We start from the raw sequence: 14,781 nt of genomic DNA on the forward strand, positions 1-14,781 counted from the left end.
TTGTATTAACTGCTCATTACCAGTGTTTGTCATTATGTTTTCTTCAGCTGTTGTTTTGGTGTAAGCAATGTCAAGTGATCTGACAACAGCAGAAAATCACACTGCTTTCAGAGGGTTAGATGCAGTTTAAGTGTATTTCTAGCAGTTAGCAATCATCTGCAGACTAGCATCTTTTTGGGGGACACCCATTCTGCAAACTGATCCAGATTTCAACCTAACAGTGCTATTTGCTGTGGTACCAATGCTGTTGTTTCCGTTGTGCGGTGCTGTTGACTTGCCCAGCTTCATGCAAAGCAAGTGTGGCGCAGTGCTGCTCTGCTTTGGGCCCCCGCAGCATGCTGGCTTATCGCAGTCTGGTGCAGTGATTCTGGTAGTAGTCCTGCTAAAGGGATGCTCATATGGACTGCAAAACATTTTGTGAATGTTGGTGTTTGTAATACGCACACTGGACCAGCTACCTTCCTTGCGTTACAGGGGCTCAAAACACAGGAAAGGGGAAAATCAGCCCCCTTAATTCACTGGGAGGGCTATAAAATGGAGGTGCTTTTCCTAACATTTCTCAAGATGGGAAATTCTCCCAACCGAGTGATCCCTTGGGAGACTGAGTAGGCTGTGGGAAAAGGCTACCAGCCCTGGCAAGGCTCATCTCCTAGAGCCCACGATGAGGGCACAGCCCATCCCTGCTGCTTCCTAATGGATTTCACCCTTTAATTCTCTGTAAGTTGTAAGTCAAATCCAGGTGTTACAGACTCCTTTCACACCCTGCCCAGCACTGCCTGCCTGTTCTTTGGGATTGGTGAGAGAGGTGTGTGTCAGGTGCGATCTGCTTGAGTGCCACACCAATGGAAGAGGAAGGTGGTGACAGTTTTTAGCAAGGGACGAAGCCCTGCATGCAAAAAGTACTGGGATGTGCTGGTTTTGGCTGGGATAGGGTTAAATTTCTTCATAGTAGCTCGTATGGGGGTATGTTTTGGATTTGTGCTGAAAACAGTGTTGATAATACAGGGATGTTTTTGTTACTGCTGAGCAGTGCTTGCACAGAGCCAAGGCCTTTTCTGCTTCTCACCCCACCCCACCAGTGAGGAGGCTGGGGGTGCACAAGAAGCTGGGAGGGAACACAGCTGGGACAGCTGACCCCAGCTGACCAAGGGGCTATTCCACACCATGTGACATCATGCTCGGCATATAAAGCTGGGGGAAGAAGGAAGGGGGGGGGACATTCAGAGTGATGGCGTTTGTCTTCCCAAAGAAGAAGCGTGATGGAGTCCTGCTTTCCTGGAGATGACTGAACACCTGCCTGCCAATGGGAAGTAGGGAATGAATTCCTTGTTTTGCTTTGCTTGCACGCATGGCTTTTGCTATAGTTATTAAACTGTCTTTATCTCAGCCGACAAGTTTTCTCACTCTTACTCTTCTGATTCTCTCTCCCATCCCATTGGGTGACAGTGAGTGAGCAGCTGGGTGGTGCTTAGTTGCCAGCTGGGCTTAAACCATGACATGGGACTACATGTAAATACAGAGATACACATAAGTCTGTGTGTGTTTGGAAAGTAACTGCAGGTTTTGTTTAAACAAAAATGTCCCGTAGAAGTGTGGTTTTCACTAGGAGGCAAGGAAGAGGGAGAGCAGAAGAGGTAAAAAGTTGTGGTTGCATAGGGAAGCTCTCACACATGTAACGAAGGCAATAATTCTCCAATGTAGAAATTTGACCTGGGTCCTCTCTTCCAAAGAGAAATATCACATGTTTTTTTCTCATGACTGTGAGAATCGCCCTTCCTGCCGTAACTTCCCAAAAGGCGGGGATGTTTCTTCTCCTAACTAATCTCACGATTCTGTTTGGGGATGAAATAACAGCCTTTACTGATCTAAAAGAAAGTAAGTGGCTTGGGAACAGGTTTTTTACCCCGAAGGTTCATTCCGCATTGCAAAGAGTTTACAGATCACAAATATGTTTAGCTGTTGTGTCATGTAGAGTCACCGTTTAACGTCAGAGCAAAGTCACGGTGCTAAACTCTTCAGCAGCTGTGCACAAACAGTTTTGCGGTAGGATGACTACCATTGCCTAGTCCTTGTGCTCCATCAACGAGGTTGTTTCTTTAAGTGGCTGTAAAAGAATGAAACAACACATATCTATTTATCTTGTGATTATCTAATTATCTTGCATAGGAATAGGATTAAAAAAATCAGATTACATTTGTTGGAAATTTGCTGAACTGTTTCTTGTTTCTGCAGAGACAGATGCAAGAAAAATGAACTTTTTTCATAAAAAATATTCCCCTCCAAAAGCCAGTGACTTTCTTTTCATTGACTTTTCTTTTGTCTTTCATTATTTAAAAAAAACCCAACAAACCAAACCTCCTTGGTTCGTACCTTTTCGGCTTTCTTTAAATGACTCAGTTATTCAAGAACATTGAGCTAGGTCTTAGTTATAAGTTGTAAATAGCAGGAGGTTTTGGAGCCAGCAGCAAGATTTGGGTGAAGACTTTCAGAATGCACCAATCCAAGCAGTATAGTCATTTGAGGTAGGTTCCATTAATTTAGTGCTTTACCAGAAAATACCCTTTTTTTCTTGGCTTTATCTTCATGACAGCTACCAAGAAACTTATGTTCCTTGATAATTTCATATTTATTGCCTACCCATACAATATGTTAAAAGAAGCTTTTTTCAAGACATTTATTTCTTCTTCTAAAATATGTATACATTTTTCTTTACCCTTTCAAAACAGAATTGGTAAAATTAAGGCTTTCATTTTCAAATTGGAATGAATTGCAGCTTATTGTGTAAGGATTTTAATTCCAAATTTCATATGTTGTATACCGGGTCATTGTTAAAATTATTTCTGCAGTTCTTATTATGTGTGTGAATTTGAAAGGCTTTGACAAAAATAAAAGAGGTGTGCAATTGCATCAGATCTTTTGCTAAATATATAATGATAGGATATATATCACATATAATTGCTTCTAAATTAAACTAATTGATTGTGACGATATTTTTGTAATGTTCTCTTCTAAAAGCACACCATTTATATTTCAGGATATGCTGCAATTTACATTTAAACAACATTATTTTGACCCAGCTTCTGCTAATATTGAGATTTCAAAAAAGAAAAGGGAACAATTCTCCACCCCCATTTTAAAGCACAGTTGGTGTGGCTAGGTAAAGTATCATAGTATGTACCGAAGAAGATATTTGCCTCGCAACCTCTGGGTTTCTTTGTCTATTTTTGAGATGGCTTGATCAGATGCCCCTGGAATCTTCCCCTGAGCTCTACAAAACAAATAGATTTGTCACAAATGTTAACAGCAGAGGCAAGGAAACTTGGTAGATGCGTCATCTGAGAAATCCGCTCTGTTTTATTGCTAAAATAAAATACAAGGAGATGGCATATATCAAAGTTTAGGATTAGGTAGCTGGATTAGGTAGCTGTCACCAGGAGGAGGAAAATGGGGGTTTACCCCAATTTTGTAATGTTAAAAATATACACAAAGGAATGGAATTATCTCAGTCTCTGATACAACTGCCTTAAATACAGTTTGTACACATTTTCATTTGCATCCTGAATACTTGATGTCTGCATACCTAGAAGGGGTAATATTTCTACAGAAAATACCCACGTACTCAAATTTGGCATACAAGAGAATCCTGCTCCAGGGAACAAACAGGTCTAAACTAACTGAATGCCTGTGAAGAGATGTAACCCTGTCTCTAAGAAGGGATGCAAACCACACTACCAAAACTATTTGGAAGCTTTTTCAGTCCAGATTCCTCTGTGCCTATAATTTCAGCATACATAAAAAACAAAGGCATTTGTGTAGCTACTTTTATGTAAGGACACAATACTTGGTACATTTATTTATGCAGTGTGCCTAATAATACTCCACCTAAACCCTGTATGCTTTTGTATTTACTTGGCATATAGACCCGACTGTAAACATCCATGCTAAATGCCTGCACTTAGGCATTGCTGGTGTCATGGCATGCGCCCGCGTGCAGTGGAAGTTCCTGCCGTGCCTCATGCTCCTCTTTGGTAACCCTGAGTTTGTTTTGGGGAACAAAATGTGCTTCTGAAAGAGCTCTAATGTAAGACACATACCTTCTTCAGGTCTTATGCTAAAATAACCAAATGAAGGCCCTACCTCAACATCTCTGAAGAATTTGATTTTCCTGTTCCTTTAGATGGGAGCACTTTTCTTTCTCCTCGCCACCCTAACTCTTTCTGCTATGCCAGAGATAGTAAAAGAAGAAAAAAGTTTGTGATTTAATATTGCTTTCACAGAACAATTAAAATACTTTTTCTATTAAAATGGTATTATTTATATCAATTCAGCTATCTAGATATGACTCATGTAAGGATGGAAATGCATTTTTATGGAATAGGGGGCTGCCAAGCAATTGGTTTGGAAGATAGTGAGTGGAAATCACTTCTAAAGAGGAAAGGTCATCTTGAGTGTGTATGAACAAATACTGCCAGATATTCTTTAAGAACAATAGGTAACTATCCATCATTTCTATTTCAAAGTTGCTTGGCGTGGGCTTATTCCAGTATTTTCCCCATGCAAACAAACATCTAAAAATGCTTCTGCTTATGCTTATTAGCATAAACACCTTCAACAACACATTGAAAGTGACTTCTACATCTGATTGCCTTGTAATTTATTAATAAGCACATGCTGTTTAATAAATTATTATTTTTTGTAAAAAGCATTAAGAATTTATCTTTGAGATTTTTTTTTTTTCATTTTAGAGAAGTGAGAAAATAGTTTGGAGTTTGATTTTTTTTCCTCTTTGTATCTGCTGTAGATATCTATATTTTCTATCAAGATACCAGGTAGTGCACAAAAGGGGAAACTGCAAAGGTCAAGGAAAACATCTTTTCAATACAATGAGACAGTAAAATGCTGAACAGGGAAGCCAGCCCTGGAAGGTCATCATTGACTGTGAATAATTTAAGGAAGCAAAACCAGTACTCAGTTTTGCTTTATGATTTTGCATTAGAATGATGGCCTTAGCCTGCAACAGTCCAGGCATCCAGATTTTTTCTGATGGCTGTTACTGATTTTTTTCTTTTTCCATACCGAGATGCGGTTAGTTAGAGCTTACGTTTTTACTACTTGGATTTGTATTTCAAAGTTACTTCCTTGTGGCTTGGAGCTTTGGTGAGCTAGTTATAACCTCTCTGTTTCCAGTATGCTTTTATGCCTGATATACCTCCTTATATGCATGGCATACCTACTAAAGAAATTATAATTATCAAGCTGGCACAGTCTGTATATGGCTTGTTGAGGCATCTGGACATTTGCTGAGTATTGATTTTTCTGCACCATGTGAATTAATGGAAAATTTTAAATCCTGAAGTCTCTTCTCTGACCTACTGCTTTAAACAACATTGCAGAGGAGCATTATCAAAACTAGGATCTGAGTGACTGATGAAGGGGCCAAGCATGTGAGTGCTTGGTGTATTTGCACAAGTTGGGACAATTAAAGCTAAGCAAGAAATGAGAAATGACAGGCAAGTGCAAAACACTGTTTTATCCAACTTGAAACCAGATGACTGTAGACACCAAAAGGTTCCTCTCCTGTGGCAGCTTTCAAACAGCCCTCACAGACTTCAGCTGGCACCAGCTGATGCTATAAAGAGAGAATTCAGTCATCGCTGGCCTTTTCTGGCTTTATTTCCACAGGAGAAAGAGGTCAGAGTGGCTAAAATAAAGTCAGTATAAGTTCTCAAAAAAGTTAATATTTTAAAACACGTGTTTTATATTTCTTGATGTGACCTCCAGTTCTAGGCAAACAAAAGTGAAGGCGAGAATAGAAAGTCAAGAGCTAATATTGACTCGGAGTGATCCCAAGTTCAGTGCTGCCAAAACTGAATTTGCAAACCATCAGGCTGCATAAAACTCATGATCTGCTTAGGGAGAACTAAAAAACCAGCCAACCAACCAACATAACCTTTTTATTTGCTTATGGTTTTTGAGACTCTCTTTGAGACTGTATTCACAGGTTTCTGCAACTGTGGAGACTAGAACCTTACTATTTTGTGTTAATGGAAGTCAATATAAACTCCCAGAGCTGCAGTATAAGGAGAAAAGAAAGTTAGGAGTATTTTAATGAAATCGTGAAAGTTGGCAAAATTGCAGGTTGTGGAGATACAGGGCAAAACCCCATTGCTGTTAGATTATTGCTTAGATGCTGACAGAAAGGATTAGCTTTCTGTAGCCCTATTTTAGTGCAGCTGCTGTGGCCATTGGATGAATAAGATTGTATATAGGGCTAATCAACGAAAGAGGAAATCCTGTGGCAGCAAACAGACAGTGGCTGCAACGTGACAAACTATAACTATTAAGTGAATGAAGATCTCAGACAGAATGACTCTTTGAAGGAGGTCACCTGTATCTCTTGAATTAGATGGGCCTATATCTCCTGAAGTAGATCCTGAAAAAATGAGGGACTTTGCTGGGTGCAAACATCCTCATGCCCTCTGACATTAGGCAAACACAGAAAATTGCGCTCCTGGAATACCGCAAGCTATGTATTTACTTTTGCAGGAGGCCCAAGCCTGCCCTGGTGGGCGTGGGTGCCTCAGGAGTACCAGGCAGGGGCAGGGCGCTGGATGCGTGGCTGTTCTCAGCGCTGTGTCTGACTTCCTACTGACACTGGAATGAAATGGCTAGTGAGGACTCCAAGCAATAACCTAATTGCTCTGATTTCTGCTCTCTTGTACCAAGCGGATCACTACACATAACATTGAGACTGAAATAAGCTGTATCCCTGATGCATAAGACATCAGGCCAACTGGTTGGGAGCCTTCTGGAAAAATAGTGTTTCATCAATAAGTGGTGACTAAATAAAACCACGTCTTAACATGTTAATTTCCATTTCTCTTCCTTTCCTCTCTCTAGCGCCTGTCCTCTCCTCCTTTCTACCTTCTTATCCCTTTTGTTCCTCCAGTTACTAGTGCTGCAATCTTCCCGTTCCTGTAGCATCTCTTAGTCCAAGTTCTGCTTCTTGCTAGACTGGCATCAGGTGTTCCAAGATCCAGGAAGTAAAACCTACCCCAAGACCTTAGGAGTTACTTTATGTGGCTTACACACAAACTCTATGTCTACCTTTTTTTCTTTTTTTTGTCCATGTAATTAAATTTTTTTTTTTTATTTGAAAATATTTACAAATAGGCTCTCTGCCTTTGTTTTCCCAGCCCTGGGCCCTGCTTCCGCTGGGCTTGTAAATATTTTAAATTTTAAAAAATTAAATTTTATTATATATCAATAAATTCTGCTGAGCTTATTACCTTGTCTTAGAATCCTTCATCTTGACAGTGCTCCTAATGTCCTCAGATTCAGGCATTGTCTCAAACATGCATAAGCAACCAGAGAGGTGAAGGGGTGACTGATCCATATGAATTTACTTTTTTGACTTTTTGTTCAGGGTTTTTCTTCCTACGTAATGCTTTTCTATTTGTACTTCCTCTGGCTTTCTTCTTCCTTGGTCTGATGAACGAGTGTTGGCACAAAGAGCTCCTCAGTAACTACAGCCTTTGTGTGTGGTGAAGGGCAAAGAGGTGAGATATTCCTATCCAGGAGAGAGGGAGAGATGAAAAGAAGGACACGTAAGGAAGTGTATTCACAGCATGAGCATTAATAACCGGTGTCTACCAAACACATAAAGGTTGGTGTTTCTGGCCAAGTAAAATGTCTTGATCACACTTGCCAAGCAAGTCAGTGTGTTTTCTATAATTTAGAGGTATGGCCCAAAATTACTGCTTGTGGCAAGTGACACTTCTTAAAGCTCACCGTCAGATTCCTGTACTGTTCATATGTATGTGAGATGTCCCTTCCACCCTGAGAGCCCAGGGTGACTGACTGTTCACACAGACTAGGAAAGCACCAGTTTTTCAAATGTCCAGCTGGTTTCCATTTCCATTACGCTTTGGTGCACCTAGTTTTAACCATACTTGTTACACATCACCAATCTTTGGGTACTCCTCAGTCACAATATCCCCAGGGTTTCTGGAGATTTTGTAACTATTTAATAAATTGTGGGATAATGGATATTTGAAATACTGATCAGATCAGTGAATAAAAGTTGTTTTGGGAGCTCAGAGAACCACTTGCTCTGTGCTTGTGAGGAGCAGTGCTGCTCCCCTCCTCAGCTCCCTCACAGGTTGCATCTGGGATAATAGGCCTGCGATGCTTTCAAACAGCTCCACAGCTGCGAAAAGCAGTGACCCAGAGCTGCACAGAGCGAGGAGAATGAAGGCACCGCTGTAACAACTTTGGGGCTGAAGTGGGTGTTGTGAGACTGGGTCACGACGCTCCCAGTGGTGGTGGAAAGAGAAGCAGTGATGGAGAGAGTCATCTCTTCACTCCAGTGTCCTTTAATAAACCATAATCCACTTTGGAAGCTTATTTCTCTATGCTAATAAAATGGAACTGCATTTCTGAACAGTGTCAATATCAGCACAGTATGCAGACGACTTTTCTGGTGAAAAAAAAAAAAAGAGTTCATAGCCTTTTTTACTCTAGTAATCACTGCTGTTAATTAATAAGTCTTTGTTATCTCTAAATTGAAGTAATACTGTAAGCTGCTTGTGCTTGCTGCTCAGTTTTACTTAATTGTCCAGACGTTTGACTCAGCAATGACTAACCTAGATGCCAAGTCCGTATGCTAATACGTTCCCCTGCTCTTAGGGGACTATTAGTTAGCAAGCTGCCCATTTAATGCTGAACACGTGGGAACTGCTGTGTAGTGTGAATATGCTGGCCCAGCAGACTTGTTTCCGTGCCAAAATGCTTCACAATCAGACATAATTTTTCAGTGTCACATTCCCTTTCAAGGAACTCTCCTGACTCGTACAGTCCTTTCTTTTCTTCTCTCTGAACCACAATTAGGTGCTCAGAGATCCAGGATGTAAAACCTGCTCTGAGACTTGGGAGTGCTTTACATGGCTTGCACACTGCCTCCCTTCCCTTCCAATGCCAAGGCAGAAATGGCCATGAAAGCATTTAGTTTCACTTTTCCCCCCTTCCCTTTAGCTTCACAATGGCCTCTGAGCCTGTATTTCAGAGGATTATACTAGGAGCTGTAGGACTGAAATATAGGTAAAGTCAGATGAAAAAGAAATTAAGAAAAAAACTAATTCTTTAGTTAGGGCAGATGGTACCATTTGGCATGCTAACAGTGAGATGCCATGAGTATGACACCCTAATACAAAATACAGCACCCTACCCCTATGACCCGTGATTCATGGTGGGGTGTAACCAAGGACTTTCCTTCAGCCTCATCAGGTACCAACCTGCACACACAGCTACCTCAAGCTGTAAGTAACAGCAGTGCACCGTGAGGCTGCCTCTGCTTGAGGTAGTACTTTGTTGCTGAACAATATACGCAATGTGAAGGTGGCAGATGGAGAAGGTATCTTTTAGGAGACCAGCTGGGAGAGCTGGAGAAAACTGATCAAACCCTCAACCCCAAAAGTTTGCCTTTGGGTTGGAAACAGAAGCTTCAGTATAAATTCAACATACTGATGTTGCAGTACTGCTGTAGAACTGAAGAAACCCAAAAACTTGTCCAGCGTTTCCAACTCTACCAGTTGTCTAACAAAAGATGTTACCTCTACCTTTAAACGTTACAGGCATTGCATTATCCCTTCTAGGAGCTACACAATTAAAAGTTGTGGGCCAACTTTACTGAAAGGAATTGTACTTCCTAGCATCGCTGGTTCACTGGCACAATAGACTAGATCCAGTCTGTCACATTCCTTCGAACACCCTCAGGTGGGAGGACAGAAGCAGCTTTATCTCCCACCAAGGTGTCAGAGAAGCTCAGCATACCACAAAGACCAAATTAATGTGTTTTCTAGGCACTTATCTGAGCTCTCTTCCCTCCCAGCATAGCTCGCTCTTCAGGCTGCAGTGAGCAGTACAAGGGTAGCAGCAGACTCCCCAGGGTCTTTTGTTATTGTTGGGCAGATCCACCTCTAGATCTTTATAAAAAGCAAATGAACAAATATGAAATAATAAAGTGAAAGGTGAGAACAGGGCATTGGTTGTATTGAATCATACCATCGATCATCACCCTTGCTCCCTTTTGTCTATTCTGTTTTTATGGACAGTATTTTTAGCTCAATATATATAAGGTGACCCACTCAGTGGATGAGGGAAAGGCTGTGGATGTTGTCTACTTGGACTTTAGTAAGGCCTTTGACACTGTCTCCCACAGCATTCTCCTAGAGAAGCTGGCTGCTCATGGCTTGGATAAGTGCACTCTGCGCTGGGTAAAAAACTGGCTGGACGGCTGAGCCCAGAGAGTGGTGGTGAATGGAGTCAAATCCAGTTGGCGGCCGGTCACAAGTGGTGTTCCCCAGGGCTCAGTGTTGGGGCCGGTCCTGTTCAGTATCTTTATTGATGATCTGGATGAGGGGATCGAGTGCACCCTCAGTAAGTTTGCAGATGACACCAAGTTGGGTGGAAGTGTCAATCTGCTGGAGGGCAGGAAGGCCCTACAAAGGGACCTGGACAGGCTGGATCATTGGGCCAGGGCCAACTGTATGAGACTCAACAAGGCTAAGTGCCGGGTCCTGCACTTGGGTCACAACAACTCCATGCAACGCTGCGGGCTTGGGGAGGAGTGGCTGGAGAGCTGCCTGGCGGAAAAGGACCTGGGGGTGTTGGTTGACAGCCGCCTGAACACGAGCCAGTAGTGTGCTCAGGTGGCCAAGAGGGCCAATGGCATCCTGGCCTGTATCAGGAATAGTGTGGCCAGCAGGACCAGGGAGGTGATAGTGCCCCTGTACTCGGCACTGGTGAGGCTGCACCTCGAGTACTGTGTTCAGTTTTGGGCCCCTCACTACAAGAAGGACATCGAGGTGCTGGAGCGTGTCCAAAGAAGGGCAACAAAGCTGGTGAAGGGTCTAGAGCACAAGTCTTATGAGGAGTGGCTGAGGGAGCTGGGGTTGTTTAGTCTGGAGAAGAGGAGGCTGAGGGGAGACCATTGTCGCTGTCTACAACTACCTGAAAGGAGGCTATAGTGAGGTGGGGGTCGGTCTCTTCTCCCAAGTCACAAGTGATAGGACAAGAGGAAATGGGCTCAAGCTGTGCCAGGGGAGATTTAGATTAGATATTAGGAAAAATTTCTTCATGGAGAGAGTGGTTAGGCATTGGAACAGACTGCCCAGGGAACTGGTACAATTACAGTCCCTGGAAGTATTCAAAAAACGTGTGGATGTGGTGCTTAGGGACATGGTTTAGAGGTGGATCAGGCAGTTAGGTTAACAGGTAGAGACTTGATGATCTCAGAGGTCCTTTCCAACCTTAACGATTCTATGATTCTATGATAGAGAGAAGTTCCTATTACACTGCACTGACCCAGAGCTTTGCTTACCTTTTTGTGGGGTTCTACTGTGGTGAAGCTTGCAGGAGCTTTCCTTCTCTTCAGTGTTCATATCCATCTTTATTTTGTTCCCCACTTGCTGAGGATGGAGCAGTACCCACTGTTGGTGCTGTGGTCTGGTCAGGAAGAATGAGATCTGTCAAAATAAAAAAGAAGAAGAAAAAAAAAAAGGAGGGGGCATTTCTTTTCTTCGTGAGGGCTCAGCAACATTTTGAGGCTTCGGCTTCAGTAGGGCAGTGAATGGGACTTAGTATTTTAAAACTAAGCAGAGTGCATCGTGCTTTCACAGTCCATGGTATCGTGGATGATTGCACATTGTGCTCTTAGCAGTTTATTAGTCTGATGTTTCACTTGCTTTCACATTTTTGAATGGAGATTTCTGCATCCCCAACAGGCTAGGGAAGCCCCGGAAACAGGCTTAGTATTACATGTGGTTGGAAACTTTTGGACAGATATTTTTCTTTTGAAAAATGCTTATTCATTGAAACTGAGTTGTGCAGGGGACATGGATTTTGATTTTTTTTTTTTTTTGCACTTGCTTTTTGCTGTAGATTTTACTATTATATAATCCTGATTTTAGTTGGTATGAAATGAAATGCAGAATAAAAAAAAAAAAAAGATTGAAACAAAAATGAAATGTTTTGATTTACTGGATTTTTAATGCTGTTTTGTGGGAAATTCCAATTTTTCAGTCCACTCTGGAATCAAATAATTTTTGCAACATCAGCAGTTCATGCGAGAGACATTTTGAAATTTGGCCGGCACTGTGTGCTGGTCTGCATTGCTCGTCCTCCTCTTTCCAGTTGGCTGTGCTGTGCAACTTTTGCTGTGGTCAGTGGTGTGACGTGTTAGGAATCATTAGAAAGATTGTCTAAGTATCAGCCTGGAGAAAAGAGTGTGGCAGCAGTGAGCAACTTCTGCTGAGGCAGAAAGGATGCCTGGCTAGTGGAAGGAAAATGGAGGAGCCACGCTGGCTGCAGTCCTGGGTCTGGAAAGTCTGAGGGTAGAGTTTCAGTAACTTATTATTTGGATGGCAATGTCCTCTGCACAAAGGAGAGGAGACAAAGAGAGTCCCTAGGAAAAGAAAGCACAAGAGGGGAAAGGAAAAATAAAGAAGGAAAAGGGTTGATCAAGTTTTCAGAAAGTAGCAAAATTACTGAAAAGTTTGTAAGAGGAAGAAAAGGGAAAAAAAATGTGAGCAAGTGAAGGTGAAGGAGAACCGGTGACTCAGTGCTGCCTGAAACATGCTGACAGAAAAGACAGGATGGCTGTGATTGAGATGCTACAGAAAATGAAATTATAGAGAAAAGGGGGAAGGGGGAACGAAAGAGGAAAATCAAGTGAGGACGAACCCAAAGAACATGGTGAGATTCCCTTCCTAGTAATTTTGTGGAAACGAGCAGTGGTTCTGGCTATGAGGTGCTATTTGCTGTGTATTAAGAGAGTGGTAAGTGCCCTGACTTTTGGTACATTTTCCTGTCTACTTCAGTGTCTTGAGAGGCATGGTATTGCCCTAATGTCTGATAACAGGAACAGGCTATGCCATGAAATTCCATCAGTTTTAATTTACCTGGCCACCATGGATGTCACAGGGCAGGAGTATCATGCAATTACTCTTTAATTATATGATTAGTTAATAGGGTTTCCTATTAAGCACCATGTAACTACGTGGAGATTACCTTGTAATTACCTTTAGTAGATCCAAAACTAATTAGCATATAACCTGTATTCTTGCCTTGTGGTTCAGAATGCTATAATCTTGTAATGATATGGTACTCACTGTGCTGTTGGCCTGCCACTACACGCTAATTTCCATGTAGTTAAATGTACAGTAGTTTTCATACAAGTAGTATTTGTGCCAGTTGTCCTATAAACTTGTGCCCCTCTTGGCTTTGACGATGACTTAAACCAATTACATTTTCAAATTGCCTTTGTGAAATGCTTTTGTTATACCCCTTGCTTGCTGCTACGCTGTAAACTCAGCTGGATGTGAACTGTAAAAACAATCATGAGATAGGCGACTTGATGAGCTTCATTCATTTGCTTCATGGCACCAAATCTAGTGCAAAATATATGTGCCCATGTTACTGATGTTTAGTGTGCTTTTGTGAAAGCAATGACTTCTGGGTAGTAAATGTTGCAGGTAATGCACCAGTTCAACAATCATAATAAAATTATGTGTACTTAAAAGATGAGCATCCCTTTCTAAGTTTTAGTGAACATCCCTCTCCAAGTTTTAGTGAAGGTAAATTCTTTCTGTGTGTTGTTTCTCTTTTAAAATTCAGCTGAAATATTGGTGAGCAAAGCTAGCTTGCTTGATAAACAGAGGCTAGATTATATCTTTTAGTAGATGAATAAAAATATTTTTAAAATGTTGGCTCTATATTTTTGCATGTATAAAAGCAAATTAACTATGTTTATTCTGAAGTGTATTCTTTGCTATTCACTTTCTAATAAGGGGCTCCATCATACCTCTCAGCTGGGATAAGACAGGAAAAATTACCACTGTAAATATAGTTGCGTTGATTTTTCTGGGTTGTTTTTCTTTTTCTTTTTCTTTTTCTTTTTCTTTTTCTTTTTCTTTTTCTTTTTCTTTTTCTTTTTCTTTTTCTTTTTCTTTTTCTTTTTCTTTTTCTTTTTCTTTTTCTTTTTCTTTTTCTTTTTCTTTTTCTTTTTCTTTTTCTTTTTCTTTTTCTTTTTCTTTTTCTTCTTCTTCTTCTTCTTCTTTTTCTTTTCTTCTCCTTTTCCTTTTTTTCTTTTTCTTTTTCTTTTTCTTTTCTTCTCCTTTTCCTTTTTTTCTTTTTCTTTTTCCTTCATTTTACCCACTCCTGTTGCCTTTGCAGTAGTTTTCTCTGGCAAAATAGAAATACAAATAATTTTTCCTCGGCCAAGAGCTGAGCAAACCTAAGTTGTACATAGCAGTACTTGGTCTGTGTAAGACACAAAATTTCACATCCTATGGATTATAAATCTGTGTCACTTTATGCAGGAATGGTGCAAGCTACAATGGTTCCTCCTTCAGCTTTGAGACTTATCCAGTAATTTGCCATTAAAATGAATAGTGTTTTTCAGGGATTGCCTCTTAGCTACAATAATAATTTCCGCACTGATAATTTTTACTGTGCCTAATATGTGATTTCAGAAGCTAATGCCAGTTATTAGGATGTCAATACTACCTTGTCAGCGGCTTTTTGCAATAGCTCTCCACCCCATCAGTCTTCCTGACTGGTGCCTCTAAAGACTGTTTGGTCAATCAGGCAACAGCAACATTTTCATTGGATCATTTAAAATATTAAAAAGAGGAGGAAAAGATTCAAATTAGTAATGTGGGGGGTTGGCCTTGCTAATTTTACTTTATGCATTATTTGCAAGCTGGAGTTTGGATATAACCA

The 14,781-nt window shown here is 41.1% G+C and overlaps 1 long non-coding RNA gene across 1 annotated transcript; it reads right to left on the bottom strand.

Moving 5' to 3' along the window:
• Positions 1-1,363: 1,363 nt before the first annotated feature.
• On the bottom strand, positions 1,364-13,796 carry LOC148056800 (uncharacterized). Its single transcript, XR_015702223.1, has 4 exons — positions 11,381-13,796; positions 7,290-7,570; positions 3,179-3,268; positions 1,364-2,104 (listed from the first exon to the last, which is right to left on the bottom strand). It is a non-coding gene; the product is annotated as an uncharacterized LOC148056800 (long non-coding RNA).
• Positions 13,797-14,781: the final 985 nt, after the last annotated feature.

Source organism: Nipponia nippon, unplaced genomic scaffold (genome assembly GCF_047370975.1).
Source record: "Nipponia nippon isolate SJK-2023a ecotype South Korea unplaced genomic scaffold, ASM4737097v1 scaffold_11, whole genome shotgun sequence".
Classification (NCBI taxonomy): domain Eukaryota; kingdom Metazoa; phylum Chordata; class Aves; order Pelecaniformes; family Threskiornithidae; genus Nipponia; species Nipponia nippon.